Source organism: Gavialis gangeticus, unplaced genomic scaffold (assembly GCF_001723915.1).
Source record: "Gavialis gangeticus isolate Ggan-Ray unplaced genomic scaffold, GavGan_comp1, whole genome shotgun sequence".
NCBI classification, from domain to species: Eukaryota; Metazoa; Chordata; order Crocodylia; family Gavialidae; genus Gavialis; species Gavialis gangeticus.
Window position 1 is genome coordinate 57,771,929 of NW_017729029.1, and position 15,968 is coordinate 57,787,896.

At 41.7% G+C, this 15,968-nt stretch overlaps 1 long non-coding RNA gene across 1 annotated transcript in view; it reads right to left on the reverse strand.

The window, feature by feature from the left end:
- Nucleotides 1–15,968, reverse strand: part of LOC109300429 — a 23,512-nt gene that overhangs the window by 1,693 nt on the left and 5,851 nt on the right. The window contains exon 2 of the long non-coding RNA XR_002098220.1: nucleotides 1,936–1,938. This is a non-coding gene — a long non-coding RNA (uncharacterized LOC109300429). The remainder of the gene's footprint in view (nucleotides 1–1,935; nucleotides 1,939–15,968) is intronic.

The window sequence follows — 15,968 nt, forward strand, 5'->3', positions numbered from 1 at the left end:
TTTTTTTTTTTTTTTTTTAAGTAAGGTGAAAGTATAATGCCTAATAACAAGGTTATTTTGGTTAGTTTTGAGGTTTCTGGAGTGCAGGCCCTTACTATTTTCTGTAGATTTTTTCTCAGTTTTCATAACCAAGAGCTGCACTGTGGTATGTAGCTGGAGTGAAGATTGGACTCTGCTCTGTACCTAGTCTCTTTTATTGGTTAACTGTTCTGTTGTTTCCTATCTCGTATACGGAGATGCACACAGCCATTGAACGGCTGGATTTTGTAGTGACAGAACAACTTAGTTGATTAGTAGAGTCAAGATGTACGCTCTTGAGGCAAGTCCAACATTGTCTTTGGAGGCACGTCCTCATGGAAATGCTGTTCTATGAAAGTCCCACTTTTGCACACCCGGTCTGATGGATTTTGTCGTAGTGTTTCAAAACCTTCTTAACAAATTAAAGAAATATGTAATTGAGGCAAACCTAATTCCCCCCTCCCTGCAATTCCCCGGTGTTTTCTCTGCTCGTAACCAGTCTAGAACCTACATAAAATGCATTCCCCCTGCTGGAGGCTGAGAAGGCTTCACAAATACGTTTACATTGTACATCTGCTAATTGCGCACTTGTTTTATTTGAAATTTCACACTTGCAAATCCTCTTCCCTTTTTTTCTGCTTCGGAGAGATTTTCTTAAAAGGATAATCCAGTTTTCTAGAGCAGGCTCTCCAGAGCTTTGAGTTCTGTCCCCCTGCTTGGTGACTGCTCCTCTATGAATACATTGACAAAGTGACCTTGCTAGGTCCATGTTAATACGTAATCATAAGCTATAATAATAATGCTAGTTTAGATACTAATTACCAACAGAGTATCTAGCAGGAAGCATCAAGCTTCCTATTTTTAATTTCGAAAAGAATTTGCTTTGGCTGAGATGGAGACCTTAACAAATAGACTGCAAGACATGGTGTATCTTCCAGCACTTCAAAATGCTGTTTTTGATGTAACATTGGATCCCCCAGCATGGACATGAGACTCTGCAGAATAAGTCTTTCCCAGAATTATTTGATCGCATTTAAGGCGCTGAATTGTTCATGCCTAATGGTATTAATTCTTTTGGAACTGTTGTCTCAACCTTTCCACCCTATCGGCTCCTCCATTATTGTAAAAACCGTTATAGTGCACGAAGACAGTCTATCTGTCTGTCACTCTGCCATATTGGCTTAAAAGCCAATAGAGTTTAAACCAATCAAAAATCTGCCGTGAATCCTCAAGGTCGGAACTTGACAAGAACATTAACAAAGTGCTTAATGTATTGACAAACACCTGCATGGCTAAACGTTCATAAAGCTCAACACAATTTGTAATGGTTTTAAATTTGAATGTCTTACCTTTAACAAAGCAGAATGCTGAATGTAGCAGGGTCATAACCTGCGACCTGAAAATGAAAGTGCACAATCTCCTGTGTGTGCTCTCTTTCTTTTCCCTCTAACTGTTGTTCAAATGATGAACAATTCTAAATTGTGACTTCTGGAGTTCTTTTTCACAGGTCTGCATGCTCATAGGAAGAAGGAAACTGTGTATAATAGAATTCCTTCCTAGGAATCAATGAACAATAACTGTTCTTTCCAATTAGTTAATAGCTTTTCCAACTATCTACCCCCTGCCTACCTTAGCTATTTTTAGCCTGCCCATCACTGTTGTACATAAGCACTGTGAACAAATTCAGGTTGTTAAACTTAGTTGAGAGAGCCAAATACATTTGTTTGTCTAGTGGTGCTCTACAAGCAGGTAGAGCCTGGGCGTAGTTGCTGCTAGTACTTCCTAACAAATGAGTAGCATCGCATTCCAACTTCCCTCCATGGAAGAAAACAAATCTGTCTTGTTTTCAGCTATGCCTTCTGGTTCTGATTTGATCATTTAAGGTGAATTTATGGGTTAAATGCACATTAGCAGGACTGTCTGCTAGGGGTAGAGCCCAAGGGCTCTCACAGGCAGGGTAAACAGATCCCATTGTCATGAGACACTCTACCCTGCATATCTTCATGAAATTATTTGCATCCATCAAGCTAAGCTGAATTTAAATCTTTTGTGCGTTTTGGGAAATCAAGGAGATTTCCGTAGCTATGTGAAACTTCTGGGCTTTTATCAGAACTGTATCAAGTCTAATTGTTCACCTGAAACTCATGATGGGAACAAATGGCTTTGTGCTTAGCTTATGTTATGCCAGCCGGCACAGTGCTGCCCTCCACGTGACATATACAGTTCCTCTGTGCTATGGGGACTCCGCACAGCAGAAAGTGAATTTCTTTTGGTTGCTGCTCAGGATCTCTGTGGAGAGGCCCCTGACCTACCACATTTAGGGGTGGAGGATTTCTTTGGCGCAGAAGGCAATTGTTCATGTTACATTTGTGTGTGTGGCCCTGGATGGCGATTAGACTGAAAATTTGACGTCTGAAAATAATTTTTCCTTCTTCCTTTCCCTGGCGGTGCAAATAAAAACAGCTGGGTGTGCCAGTTTTACTTTACATGTAAATGTGTGCTTCAACCTCAATAAGCAAATATACACCCAGGGGTGATTGTGAACTTCTGATAAATGAACAGTGCTAAATAATGTATACAGAAAACCCAGGCTGGTCTGCCTCTTTTGGCTCCCAAGTGACTGCTTTCCCAAGAAGTTGGAGAAGAAATCTCATTAGTTTAAACCTGTAGGGACTCTGTTATACTTAACTGATGATCCTTCATGTTTTCCACCCATTTAAGCCACAGTTCGTTACTCTGAAGGTCAGGAGCAAAGGGTGAAAACTATGATGAGTGTTTAATATAAATATGCACAGCTGGAGGCTGGCACAAATTTGCCAGCTGAAATGCAATCTATTTTCTGCGTAAAGAAAGAAATAATTTCATTAATTCTACTTGTGCTGCACCTGCATATAGATATTCCTCCTTCAGGATTTTATTTCACACAAGAGAGACAGCAGGAAACAATTATATAGGCCAGTGACCACTGGGAGAAGGAACAAGGGAAAAGGTTTTTGCTATGCATTATGTATTAATTTGTACAGTCTTCCATGACACTTTTGTTTGATGAGAACCCCTTTGCTCTTCTCACCTCCTGAGACAGGTTGGGTTGAGCGAAGTGGCTGATAGAAACAACAGCACTCCATACTTTAGCCATTTGTGTTCTTGTCTTACAAATCTGGGGCTTTCATGGAGGGCTGGTGGTCCATCCTACTTATTCCCGTCCAGCTAAGTGAGCTCTACCTCTGAATGGGATTTCATGGACTAAAAATAGAGCACAGAGGATGCATCTACACATGCACTTTAAAGCACATTAGCCTCTTTTAATGCGCATTACAGCATCACTAAAAAAACCCATGCTATTTAGTTAATGCGCATTGAAATAGGCTGATGCACATTAAGCATCACTTAAAAACCATAAGGCATTTTTGCACATGCTCTGGAGGTGGAGGACAGCACTTTAATTAGAGGGGCTCCAAGAGCCGCTCTAATTAAAGCGCCACATCTTGTGCATCAGCATCCCTGAGCTTTAAAATGGTGGCGGGGGCGTTTGAACTAAAGCTCATTTGATGAGCTTTAGTGCAAGTACCCCTACCACCATTATTAAGTGGGGGGACACTGATACGTGAGACACAGGAGGCTGGTGGAGCGCGGCAATCGTCACACTCCAGCAGAGTTGATTAACTGAGTTTGCTCCGACACACTGGGATTTCAATGCATTGGAGCAGGCTTGGTGCTCATGTATAGGTGCCCATACTCTTTATTTAACGTTCGACAGGCTAATGTGCATTTTCCTAGTACCTCACAATGGAGGTACTAGATTTAATGAATGTTAACTAAAGTACATTAGTGCAAGTGTAGGTGTTCCCACAATGTCCTAGGATGAACCCTGCTGATGACCTGTATGGTGACTTGCTAAGCAAGCAGGAAAAGCTAAAGGTGAGAGGAGACTGTCACACTTTAACTGCTACCTTCTGCTCATCCTAAGTTTATGGCATTCAGAACCTATTCCTGGTAATAGTTTGGGATCTGGGGATGTGGTCTTTACATTTTGGTGCACATGCTCCCTATTCATTATTTGCCATTCTACACGAATGATTTTTGCTTTCTCCTGTAATTTGTGACTTGTATGGCAGGGGTATGTGTGTGGGGGAAGCTATGTCTTGAAGGGACTACAGATAGGTTGTTATAACACAGGCCTATCTGTGCTGCATACCTGCTTTCCCAACAAAAGGAATTGGACCTGCAGTTGATCCATCTAGAATTCGTAGTCTAATGAGAGGTCAACCTTATTAGAGAGAGGAATGGAAGCATGGCAGTGGTTCATCCTCCCTAATAGACTTGGCATCCTGTTTGGCATGTATTCCATCAAAGCACCCCAAGCATTCTTTGCATACATATTAACAGTAATATCCTGTGCAGCTGCTGAACATGAATGGCAAAGAAATATTGTTGAAGGGAAATTAAACTACATAGTGAGATTTTTAGAGGTGTGTAGGAATCGTGCACATAAAATCTTTCATCTACTGAAGGAATATTAATAGTGCGCTTTACCTTTCAGGAGGAAATTTAGTCATTATCAGGAGCAAATAAACCCAAACAAATCTATAAAGCCTTTCAATTATCTGTTTAAATCACCCTTTTCTGAGTTGGAGGCATTGAGAACCAGTCTTTTTTTTTTTTTATTAAAGTGAAAAAACCATGATGGATCACGTGGCCAATAGCCTCTTTCTTTTATTCAGATTATGCTTTTGTGCTGAATAAGTTGAATGATGTGTTTTGCCTATGTAGCTTATACTCTAATGACATGGAGAGAGAAAAAAGATGAAAGAGACATTAACAAAGGATTTTATCAGTGACAGATAGGTTTTATCTTAATGTGGGCATTTTGAAGGTTGTGGTATTACGGTACAATACCTTTTCTTTTCATAGTGTCCCGAATACCTACCAAATCCTCTACAGAGATAATCAATCATAAGCTAAAGAGAAAAGGAAGGTTTAAGACAAGGTTTAAAGTGAGGAAGTGGCTTATGGGAGAGAGAGAGGAAAGAGCTCCCTGTGTTAGACAATAAAATGAATAAAATATAAAAAATAAATGAAGCAGCAACAAAGTATGTCAAGGAAAAAAGTGTGAGAGGTAGGCCATCCAAAACTGAAGTAGAGAGGAGGTATGTGAATTGACCTTAATTGAGAGAAGGTGCTGTTCTACTCCATGGAGACATCTGAAAGTCATGATGGCAATTTGAAAATATTCAATAATGAATAGGAAGACTTGTAGGGCATAGTGGAGAGGAAAGGAGTTGGATCCAGGACTCAAGTTGAAAATTTCAGACAGTACATGTACATTAATTTATACTAAAGAAAGGAAGTGGTTAATTTTTAAGGGAAGCTGTAGGAGATTGAGAGCCAAGGGAAGTGCAGATCTTAGAGGAGATATGAAGCACAGCTGCAGACAAGAGAGATGTGAAAGGCAAAGGGAGGTCTGGGGTTGAGGTAAATACAGGGTATATTGGTAGCAGAGTTTAAAATCTGAACCAGAGGAAATGACTCTGGAATCGGAGATGTGCAACAAAGAGGACATTTTACCCCCAGGAAGGGCTTTTGATCATTCAGTCATACTCTGAAGTATCAGTGGAAGTTAAGGCGTAAGACAACAGAAAAATAAATGTGAGACAGAGCAGAGTGAGTGGAGAAAGAAGGGCTGGGGGATACCTAAGAGATGGAAGTGATCTTGCAAGCCTGAATCTAGCAATGAAGCGCTCCTGAGGGTTTGAATAGTCAGTGGTGGAGCTTTGTGATGCTCCGTCTAAGAGTTGATGTAAGGCAATTTAGAGCTGCAATATTCAAACCAGAAGAAATGGATGCTTAATAAAGTATTTGAGAAGGAAAGTCTAATAGGAGACAGATCCACAATGCATCTAAGGTGGGTATCAAGACGCAGATCCATGGTTAGAGCGGGAGAAGGACAATCCCAGCATTGTGTGCAATGAATGTTGCTAGCATGCACAAAGTTATCATCCTTCAAAATTTCTGCTAGGATTGAGTGTTCAGTTAAGGCAAATACAGTCACAAAGCTTGGAAATAAAAAGCAGGTGAGACCACTATAATATATGCAACATACTCTGGCAAGCCTGCTAAATTGATGCAACAGTGAAGAGAAAGCCAGTGGCTGGGGAAGTAGTAGAGAAGGACACATGAAAAAGTGACATGATTTCACTTTGCCAAGCCTCCCATGACTACTGTGGCTGTTCCTTTTCCAGAATTTCAGATTTTTCCTTTCAGCAGACCCTGATTTCCTATGGCTAACACTCTGTGTCAAAATTCAAGGTTGTCAGTGGATGTATGCCAGTTTACACCAGGGTGAAAACTGGCCCACTTGCAAAGTCTTTAGTTCCTTTAAAGGCTAAGGATTATCTGTCTCTTTCCTGTATAATTAAGTTTTATTAATTCTCACCTCTGTTTGTAGTAAGCGTAATCATTTATCAAACCGAGCAGTGAATTGTAGATGATCGTTCCATGCACTGATAAAGTGGTTGCATTGAGAGAGTGTTTGCATTGTCAGTCTCCTGGAAAAAGAAAATGCATTTATATGTGGAATCGATTTCACGTTGTTTGAATGGAATTGGCTAAATTTGTTAATGTAATTAATTGTGGATGTCAAAAAGTCTGGATGAAGATTTACTTAGTCCAGATCTGAAGCTGAAGCCTTGTAAGCCTAGGTCTGTAAATAGAAATCTTTATCAAACCAAAAGTAATTATAGAACAGCACTCATTCAGCTAATGTTGATGGGAACTCGTTCGGAGGTATTAAATCATTAGGAAGGTCTCTCTGAATCTTTAACGCTCACAAGCTCTCTCTAATGAATAACAATTGCACAAATGATTTTCTGCACCTATGTTTGTTATGATTAAATCTGGAAGAAGACAGATCTGCTGTAGGGTCCAGTGCAAACTCTTAATCACATGAATGCTACTGAAATCAATGGGATGGCTTGTATGACATTTCTTGGTACAGAATGCGATAACCCTACTCATGCCAAGTAGCGCTTTACTTCTGAAACCACCCCTTCTTTTTGTGTAAGTAGGTTCAGGAAGATTTTGAATATATGGGGTCAAGTTTTTTGCTACAGAGAAAATATGATACAATGGATGCATAATATTTGGACTGGATTCCTGGTATAGATTGAATTCCTGATCCAGCCATGTACTTCCTGTGTAACCACGGGCAAGTCTCTTAATCTATGTTCATACGCAGGCATAATATTTCTCTAATTTATGGGCATCGTGAATGATTATGGGATACAGGGGTACATCCATGTCAAGGATCACATTACTGCCCAGATAGGTATGAGGTCAGGCCAGGCAAAAAAAATGTATCTACAGGTTAATAAAGACCTCCATGGAAAAATGGTTAACAGTTAATTAACCATGTGCATGCCAAAATGGGGATTAGTGAGGTGCTTTTGTATCATCCAGGCTGGAGACACAAATGTAATTTATTTCATCTTTAATTTTGTCATTAATATATCCCTTAAAGAAGCTTAAATTTTGTCCTCCATCAAAATGAAATTCAGTACCTCAGCACCAGTAATGTACAGAGTATTAAATTAAAACATAGACTCTCCCAATGCTAGGAAATTTTACATCAGCTTGAGCTACCAGTGCATTACAACTTAATAAAAAACCAGCAAGATACTGCATTTTATATTGGCTTTTATTTCCTCATTTTCAGCAGTTGTGTTACTTTAATCAGATCATAAAGAACTGCACAGAATAATGTTGAATTCATCATCGTTAAAGCACTGGAGAGAGCACATGGAAAGCAAACATACATTTCTGGATTTGTTCTTTGTATTACAATACTTCTGTCAGAAGTGGAATATTCTTCCAAAGTTGCACTACACATCTGAACTGACTGCACCATCTGGCTGAATGAGACTTAAAAATTTGCCTAAATCCTCATGTTATAAAATTCCTTTATTTTTGGTGTCTTTTTACATTAAGTAACTGTTAAGTGCTCTGCAGCAAGAAGAGAGAGCTCTGTTACAGTTAGGTTATTAGGCAGTTAAAAAGAAGAGAAGGGAACAGCCTGCATTTCTACGAATATGGCTCTGCTGTTTCTTGTGTGTCCATGACACGTTGCTGACATTAAGTTATCCTTTCCATGGCGTAACTATGAGAGCTTCCTTAGCCAAATGGTGATAAAAGGACATGGGACCATTTTATATTTCTTTCTGCTACCAGTGTTTGTTCCATGTCCTGCTTTGATTCCCAGGGGACCCGAGTGGCTGTGTTCTGAAAGCTTGAGGTTTATTTTCTGCTTTGTGAGCCCTCTCTAAATCAGTCAGTGACTCAGCCCTCAGCAAGAAGCTCTGGTAATGTTGTTATATGGCGCAAAGAAAAGGGCCCACTTATAGTATGGTGGGGCACGGTTATGATTAAATGATGAATCAGAACAATTCCCTACTTACTTATTGATGAGGTCTCCCTGAATAGATGTGGCTTTCATCTCCTGTAAATGGGCTCTCACAAGAGACTTGAGCTCATTCATCCCACTAGAAGCTGCAATAATGTTTGCTATAAATGTTTCAGAGGATTTGTGTGTTTTCCGTGTTGTTATTCCACTGCGTTGTATTGCATTTAAATATCACGGTTAGTTTACATAATGTTTAGTGCACTCGTTCTTGTTATTGCCTGGCATAGAAACCTTGCTGAAATGTGGTCAGTTCTCTCCCATGTTTGAACTGTGAGCAGCATATTGCCCTCCTCTTCGTCCTCCTCTTTATTATTGGCAATGTAGCCATATCTAAGCGCCAGTCAAGCACAGTATCTGATTGTGTTAGGCACTGGAGTTAAAAGATGGGCCACCCACTGAAGAGTTCGCCGTCTAGGTTGGAGCAAGATAGATGCGACAAATAAATGGTGTGGGAGGAAAGATTGTATAACAATAGAGTACAGGCAGCTTGCTGGTCTTTGTGCATTCATCAGAGAGATCTTCTCAGACATTGTCAGTTGATCTTGCTCTAAGCATTTTGGCTGAGACAAGTCAGAACATTGGAAGAGGGAAACAAGGTCTTTACTTCCTGCCTTGAAATGAGAGCTTGGGAGTTGAAGGCCGAATACTGATTTTTGCGCTGGCTCAGGATAACAAAAAAGATGAGTCTGTTTATATACTTCTAGGTTTTAGCATGGTAAAAGGTTTATGGAACCAGCACTTCAATTTTCCATGCAAATGAAGTTCCTTTACCATTACAAAAACTGTTGTAATTGACACACGGTTTCCTTTACTGATAAGCAGACCTTCTGTACATCTTCTGCAATTGATGTTTTTACTGGCAACGGAAATCGATTAAGGTTATGATAATGCACGAGCATGTCACCTAGTAGCCAAATGTGTTTTGTTCCCTTCTAGTGGTTGGACATCATGGAGCTTTTTGAGAGTTGGCTCTTGCTAGTAAACTAGGTATTTTATTTCACAGAGGGAAGGTTAATGGTTTAAATCTAAAGGGCAGTCACTGTAGGCCATTTGAATGGGCGGTAATGTTACAAGTGGGCCTCAGAGGTATGACTGTGCTCCATCAGTTGACTGCCCATCTGCTGACTGAGAAATAAAGACCTTTAATAAAATTTGAAATCCGTGGCTAGCTACAGTGACATTAACTGCTGTTCCTTTTGTTGTTCTTTCTATGACTTCAAGTTAGAAATCTACCTCAATGTCTCTGGCATCTCTGTGCTATTCTTGGTGTATTCATTACCATCAATTTATGCTTTTAGAAAGAAAATATGGACATTGTCAGTCAAAGACACTGTAGCTGAGACGTGATTGCTGATGTATTTCATAAAACCGTTGTGCAAGCTAGATAAAGGAAACATTGCCCTCCCCTCCCCTCAACCCCAAACTGAGCAGTAAGAAGATGGAGTGAGTATTTCAAACACTCTCAAACCCTTGCTCTTTTTTGTTTGTTGGTGATAGCTTCTTTGCTGCCAGGTAGCTGAAGAATGGCTCAATGAACCTCTAAATGGGCACATCTACATGTTCATCAATGTGTCTTAATTACAGTGCATTAAGTTTAGTACCAGGTACTAAACTAATGAGCTGTAATTGGTTCTACTGAGCATAAGTGCCAGCGCATGCTTTTTTGTGATGCTAATGTGCAGTAGCCTAATTCTACCGTGCATTAGTGCATTATCCCGGGTTTTGCCCACCACCCTAATGCTCAGTAGAATTAGTCTGCTGAGCATCTTGTGTAGATGCTCCTAGTGTTTCCTTTCCAAAAATGAAAACTCCAGCTGTTGCCAAGATGACATAACAGCTCAAAAACGATTGCCTTCCATTCCTTAGCCTCCTCTAATTTGCATTGCGGTGCCTGGTTTGGTCAGAATCAGGAGAACATCAAGGTGGCTTTTTAAATCCAGCTGAACACTTTCTTGGGTCAGGTTTTGGCTCCTAAACCTTGGCTTGAGACAGACAAGTGCCTTACAAGTTTTCCCAGACAACATGATCAAAATATTTTGGTCCCGATTTAAACACCTCTGCTCCTCTCTTGAGCTGAGACTGACAACTGTCAGATTGTGGCAGTTTGGGGAATAGTGGTTAAAAAGAGACAGTAAAATGAGATGTGAATCCAGGACTCGCTAAGTGAAAGTTAACAAGAAACCCATTAAACCAATGAACCTCTTAGTTCCTTTCTTGGTAATTTAACCCATTTCTGATCAATCAGCTTTGTACAGAATAACAAGCAATTCTCCACCAGGAGCAAATGAAAAATTGTGTGTATAATGTGAAAGGCAACACAATTTTTTCTCAAAAGTTTGAGGAATATGGGAACTAATAAAGATTCCACTGTGAGAAGGCTCAGCTCTTCTGCTCTCGTTACCTTGTATAAAACAGTGTCTAGACATGAGACTCTAATAGCCATTAAAATATGGTATCAATGATGTTAAAATGAAAACATCAATGGTACATTGATATTGATTTATCAAGAGGTAGTTTTAACAGTATTTAGTGAGTACAAATTAGCGCCCCTGTTGCAGTTGTGATGATTAATTTGCAGTTTACTGAAGGATTCACATATTTGACTAGCAGGTGCTAATTTCTCACTAAAATGAAAGTGCAGAAGGTCCCTGTTAGCTGGCACCATTTATACAATAGCGAACATCAGTGTCTGCCATTGAGCATGTTCACAGGGCACAGAGGCAATTGGGTGCCCCTCACTCCTGCCCCAAGCACCCCAGTGTGTGAGGAAGGGGGTGGGTATATGGGGAATTTGCTGGGTGTGGCCACAGGCAATGCATTGGGGGAGGCAGGGGGCACAGGCAATGGGGTGGGGAGGGCACAGGCAGTGCATTGGGGGTGGGGGGCACGTGCTCCCCCAAACTTCTGCACCCACAGGGGGATGTGGGGCTGCAGTCAGGCCAAACCAGCTCTGGGCAGGTCCAGTGGGCAGGACCTGGCGCCAAAGGGAGGGAGCTCCACATTGTCATGGCTGTCAAGGTGAGGCATGGCAATGGCACGAAGCTGCACCCCCCACTGCTGCCAGATGGGCAGAGGGCACCTCACTTTGGTGGCCATTGCAGTGTGGCATCCAGAGCTGTTCCTGTCTGGATGCAGCCCTGCACATCCCACTGTGGGTGCAAAAATCTGGGGGGGCATGTGTCCCCCCAGCCCCACAACATGTCCCCTGTGCTCTTCTGCACCCCCCGACACATTGGTTGTGCCCCACCCCCAGAGACTTGCCTGGAGGAAGGTGTGGGAGCTGGTTTCCACTGGTGCCTGGCTGCCATGTGCATATGTGCATGTGCACACATGCACATGGCCCCCCCTGCATTGCACACCCCCCAGCACCAAGCAGCCCCTTGTAGGCTGGAACTCTGACAGTCTGTAAGAGGAAACCCATGATTTCTGGCTTTTTTTCTCCTTTAAAGAAGAAAATCCACTTTTTTTCTGCATTTTTCCGTGGCAAATAGAAAATCTGGATCCTTGGCGAGAACAGGCAGACAGTATCAGCACTGACTATATATACTGTTGGGTATTCAGTGGTAAATATCTGCCTGGCTCTATTGCATTATCTAATCTATATCAAGAAAAGACTGAAAGGTAAGATATCATAGTTACCACATTTTCCATTATATAGTCAAATGAGAAATCAAGATATAATACAAAACTGGAGAGAAGAAAAGACACAGTTGTGCAGAATGAAAATCCTGTTCTTCCCTTAAGTATCTGGCAGAGCTGTGAACGTCTTTGGGGGACAAATCCATTTGCAAAAGCTGTCAACAGCTGTTTGAATCAGAGGGATGAAGAGCTTAATTAGAGAAACATGTTGAAATTTGGAAGGTCAGAGCTGCACTGTGAAAACGATGCCCCTTTTAAAAATGCATCCTGGAACTCTTCTGTGCCAGGAACTCTTCTGTTTCAGTGCAATGCTGAAGAAGAAAGGTTTATCCCAGGCAGAGGCTTTCCTATGCTTTATCGGCAACATATAGTGTGTGGCTCATTCATAGCTCTCAGCAGACTCCGAATTAATGGACTCACATTCTCCAAGCACGAAAACTGGAGAACAACAGGGAACTCATAATGACCACGGACTGCCCTTGCTTCTCCACTGCCGCTTCCCCAGCTGTGACTGACTGACTCAGACCCCTGCTCTGTTTCTGCAGCCTTTCTCTTAATTTCGTCTTCCCCTTGCACTGCTCCTGAGCCAACGCCGTGGCAGTAAATTTTGTTGAGACAAGGGACTAGCATTTTACCATGGTGATGTTATCCATAATCAGACCAGCACTGGACAACAGGGCAGGAACATTCCCAATGATTCGCCACACTTTTTCTACATTGGTGTTACCGCTGCTCCTAATAATGGATTGGAAACTATTATGTGTTAGGAAGTCCTGGACAATGACCATCTCGTTATGGTGTTCTTGGCTTTCTGAAATCACACCTATGGAGTGATTGCTCATTTTCTTAAGTTTGCCTCTATGCCTTCCCATTCTTTAGACAGCACTGATACCATTGGCTTCAAGTGTGATGACTGCCTTTTGTGCTGACACAAGGGGAACCAAACCGGGGACCTCTAGACCAAAATGTGTTCCTGCAGCTTGACGCAAAGAACCATTGGCATAGTAGCTGGGGGCTGTAATAATGTGGCTCTTCACTAAATTGGCACAAAGGGGCACCTGCAGCACGCTCATAATTGAGTTACACAAGCAATGTAGAAATCCTAAGGAGGGCAGCAGAAGACTTGTCCTTTTTTGTGGAGATTGCTGCCCAGACATTCAACTGGCAGGGGAACTCGGAGAGATGTACCCGTCTCTGGAAGTGTCGAGGGTAGCGGTAGTGGAGGCAGCATGTGGGGGAGGTCGCAAGGCTCCTGTTCTGTGGAGCTCGAATGCTCCAGCACCTTTCATGAGGACTGTATTCTCTGTCTGGGTGAAAAACAGCAAAGTGAGAACAATATATAATAATCAAATGAAAAAGGAAGTAAATACAGACTCTCTTCTCATCTTTGCTTGCTTGCTTCCTCCTTCTGGCTAAGTTATGTACTTTCTGCCCTTTTCCGCCAGAAAACCTGCTTATAGTGAGAGAGCATGTTTAGTGTTTGGATTATGCATGAGCTAAGTATTTTTTTAAGAAAGCAGAGATCATATTCTGACCAGGATTTGTAAATCCCCAGATGGTGAGGCTAAGGAGAAGCTGGATGTGTGTGACACCTGGGAGCTTATGGTATAGGCCACAATATCCGAATTGATGTCTTGGTATGTAAATGTGTAGCTTTTGGACAAAAGCTAGTTAACAGTGTCTGCGAGTGTGGAATTTCTGCCCTCCAAAATAAGGGAATCAATGAAGGGAGGGGGAATCCTGTTCATGAAACACCAGTCATTACCTTTGCGTTTCTGGACTAGAGGTAAACAAATCCTGTATTTCTGTCTGCAGTAGCCCAGCTGAAAAAAATCAGAAGAAAACTGCAGGTTGAATAGAAGCAAAATAGAAGACAAAATGAAGAAAACAGGAAATCAGTTTTTTGTCGGTCAGCCTGAAACGCAGAGTCAAAGCTGCATTTGGAAATGCAGAAAGTAAACACCCCCTGTCTAAAGTGTAACGTTTTAGTTAAAATGTGTTGAAATTATTAAATATTTTCCATTCTTTCCACCAATTTTTTTCACAAATAGATTCCTGTCCACTCCCCACAAAACTCTTATTTTTCAACGAATGGCTCACTTGCCTAAACATCTTGCTTCACTGCATCCCATGCGCTTGCAAAATTTTCCCTCTAGCACGAATGCACCGTTCAGTATGTAATCGCTTTCTGAAATAATGCAGTCCTCTTCCCTGAAAAAAGCCCTTTAATCTTATTTCCCTTTCTCAGAACATACTGAGAAACCTCTTGTTAGCTTAACTTGCAGTCAGTTTGCTAGTGCAGGTCATATTTTTCGAAGGAACGTGTTGTGTAGGACTTTGAGAAAGCCAGAGCGGACTTTCTTGTGAGAGAACTTGCATATGATATCCCAGTAATAATACAATCTTTGGATTGTTATTAGGACTAATATCAATAATATTAATGTTTGTTTTTGGCCCCAGCATACTTGTGCTTTGCTGATATTCAGGGCAGTCCTTGCTGAGAGGAGCTTACAGGTTATGGAGAGCTGGAAAAGGAGAGAATAAAGAAAGCTAAGTACCATGTAAGGGGGCCAGCCAGGCCTCACTCCTGTATCTATTTTTAAGAATTCGCTGCCTCTTGTTATTCCTTTATTTTACCTACATAAATTAATAAGAATGAGGGCCCTGCTCACAGTATGTCTCTGTCCCTGTCCCAGATTCTTTCTGCTGCTTCAAAACAGAATCAGATGCCTGTTCATTTGAAGTCTCAGTCTGAAACCATCATGGGCATAAAATGAGCATAGGGAGTTGACCGCTTTGAAGTGTCCACAGCTGTTGCCCCCATAAAAAGTATCAGGTAGGGCTGGGGGCAGGAGAGCTTGTAATTCAAGACATTGTGTGTTTTGTCTCTGTTTATACCAGTGGCTCTTTTGGAAGCTGGTGTTGAAGAATCCCTCGGGGAAACCATTCCTAGATTTCAGCGGCTGGAGTTCCTCAGCTGCAGAAAGGCCTTGCTGCCTTTTCTGCATCGGGGGACTTTGTCTCTGCTTTTGGGAAGTTGAGTTCTGGTAGAAGAAGCTCATTCCTCCAACCTCACTCCATCCTGCACCTTCCACGTGTTGCTCTGTCCATGTGGCAGCTGCCAGGGAAAACACCAGGCCCAAAAATTACTGATGCACAGTACAAAAGATGCAAGCTGCTGTGATTTGGAAAGCTCAGCACTCTTTCCGAAGAGTTTGTACTGTTTAACTAGTCCCAGTTTTGCTTTTGCTAATGACATATTGTATGGTTTGTTTGGCAGTGGAGAGTTTATCATAAATATCTCCTTTGTTTAGCTCTGAAGTCAGGTTAACAAATGTAATTACAGTTACTTGTCATCAGAGGTCACATCCTTCGATATAGAAAGAGACACAAAGCCTTTTAAATAGTTCCTTGATGAAAATGCATATCAGCTGTCCAAAAGCAGTACCAGTGTGATCACGCTGTCTCAAAAAAGCCTTTCATCCGAGGTTGGAAATAATTTTTGGCATTGAAGAGACGGCAGATTTTGTACAGAAGCCAAACAGGCGACATTATCTTACAGTTTGTTTTTCGTGCATTCCTGATGCTAACTTCAGCTCCCGAACAGCCGCACCGGTTTCTGGAGGGGCTGTGAGTGGGGAAGAGTCCGGTGTCAGGGAATCCTTTGTAAATGGTCTGAAAGGATGATACATGTGGTGCTTAGTTTAAATGTGGCCAACTTTTCCAACAGGGATGCTTAATGTTAGCCATCCAGACCCATCATTAGGCCCTGAATAAAGGTGCCCTTAGTTTTTTAAAGGGACTGAACACTCACCTCTCCCATTCTGTATTCAGCACTGAGCTGTGCGGCCATATG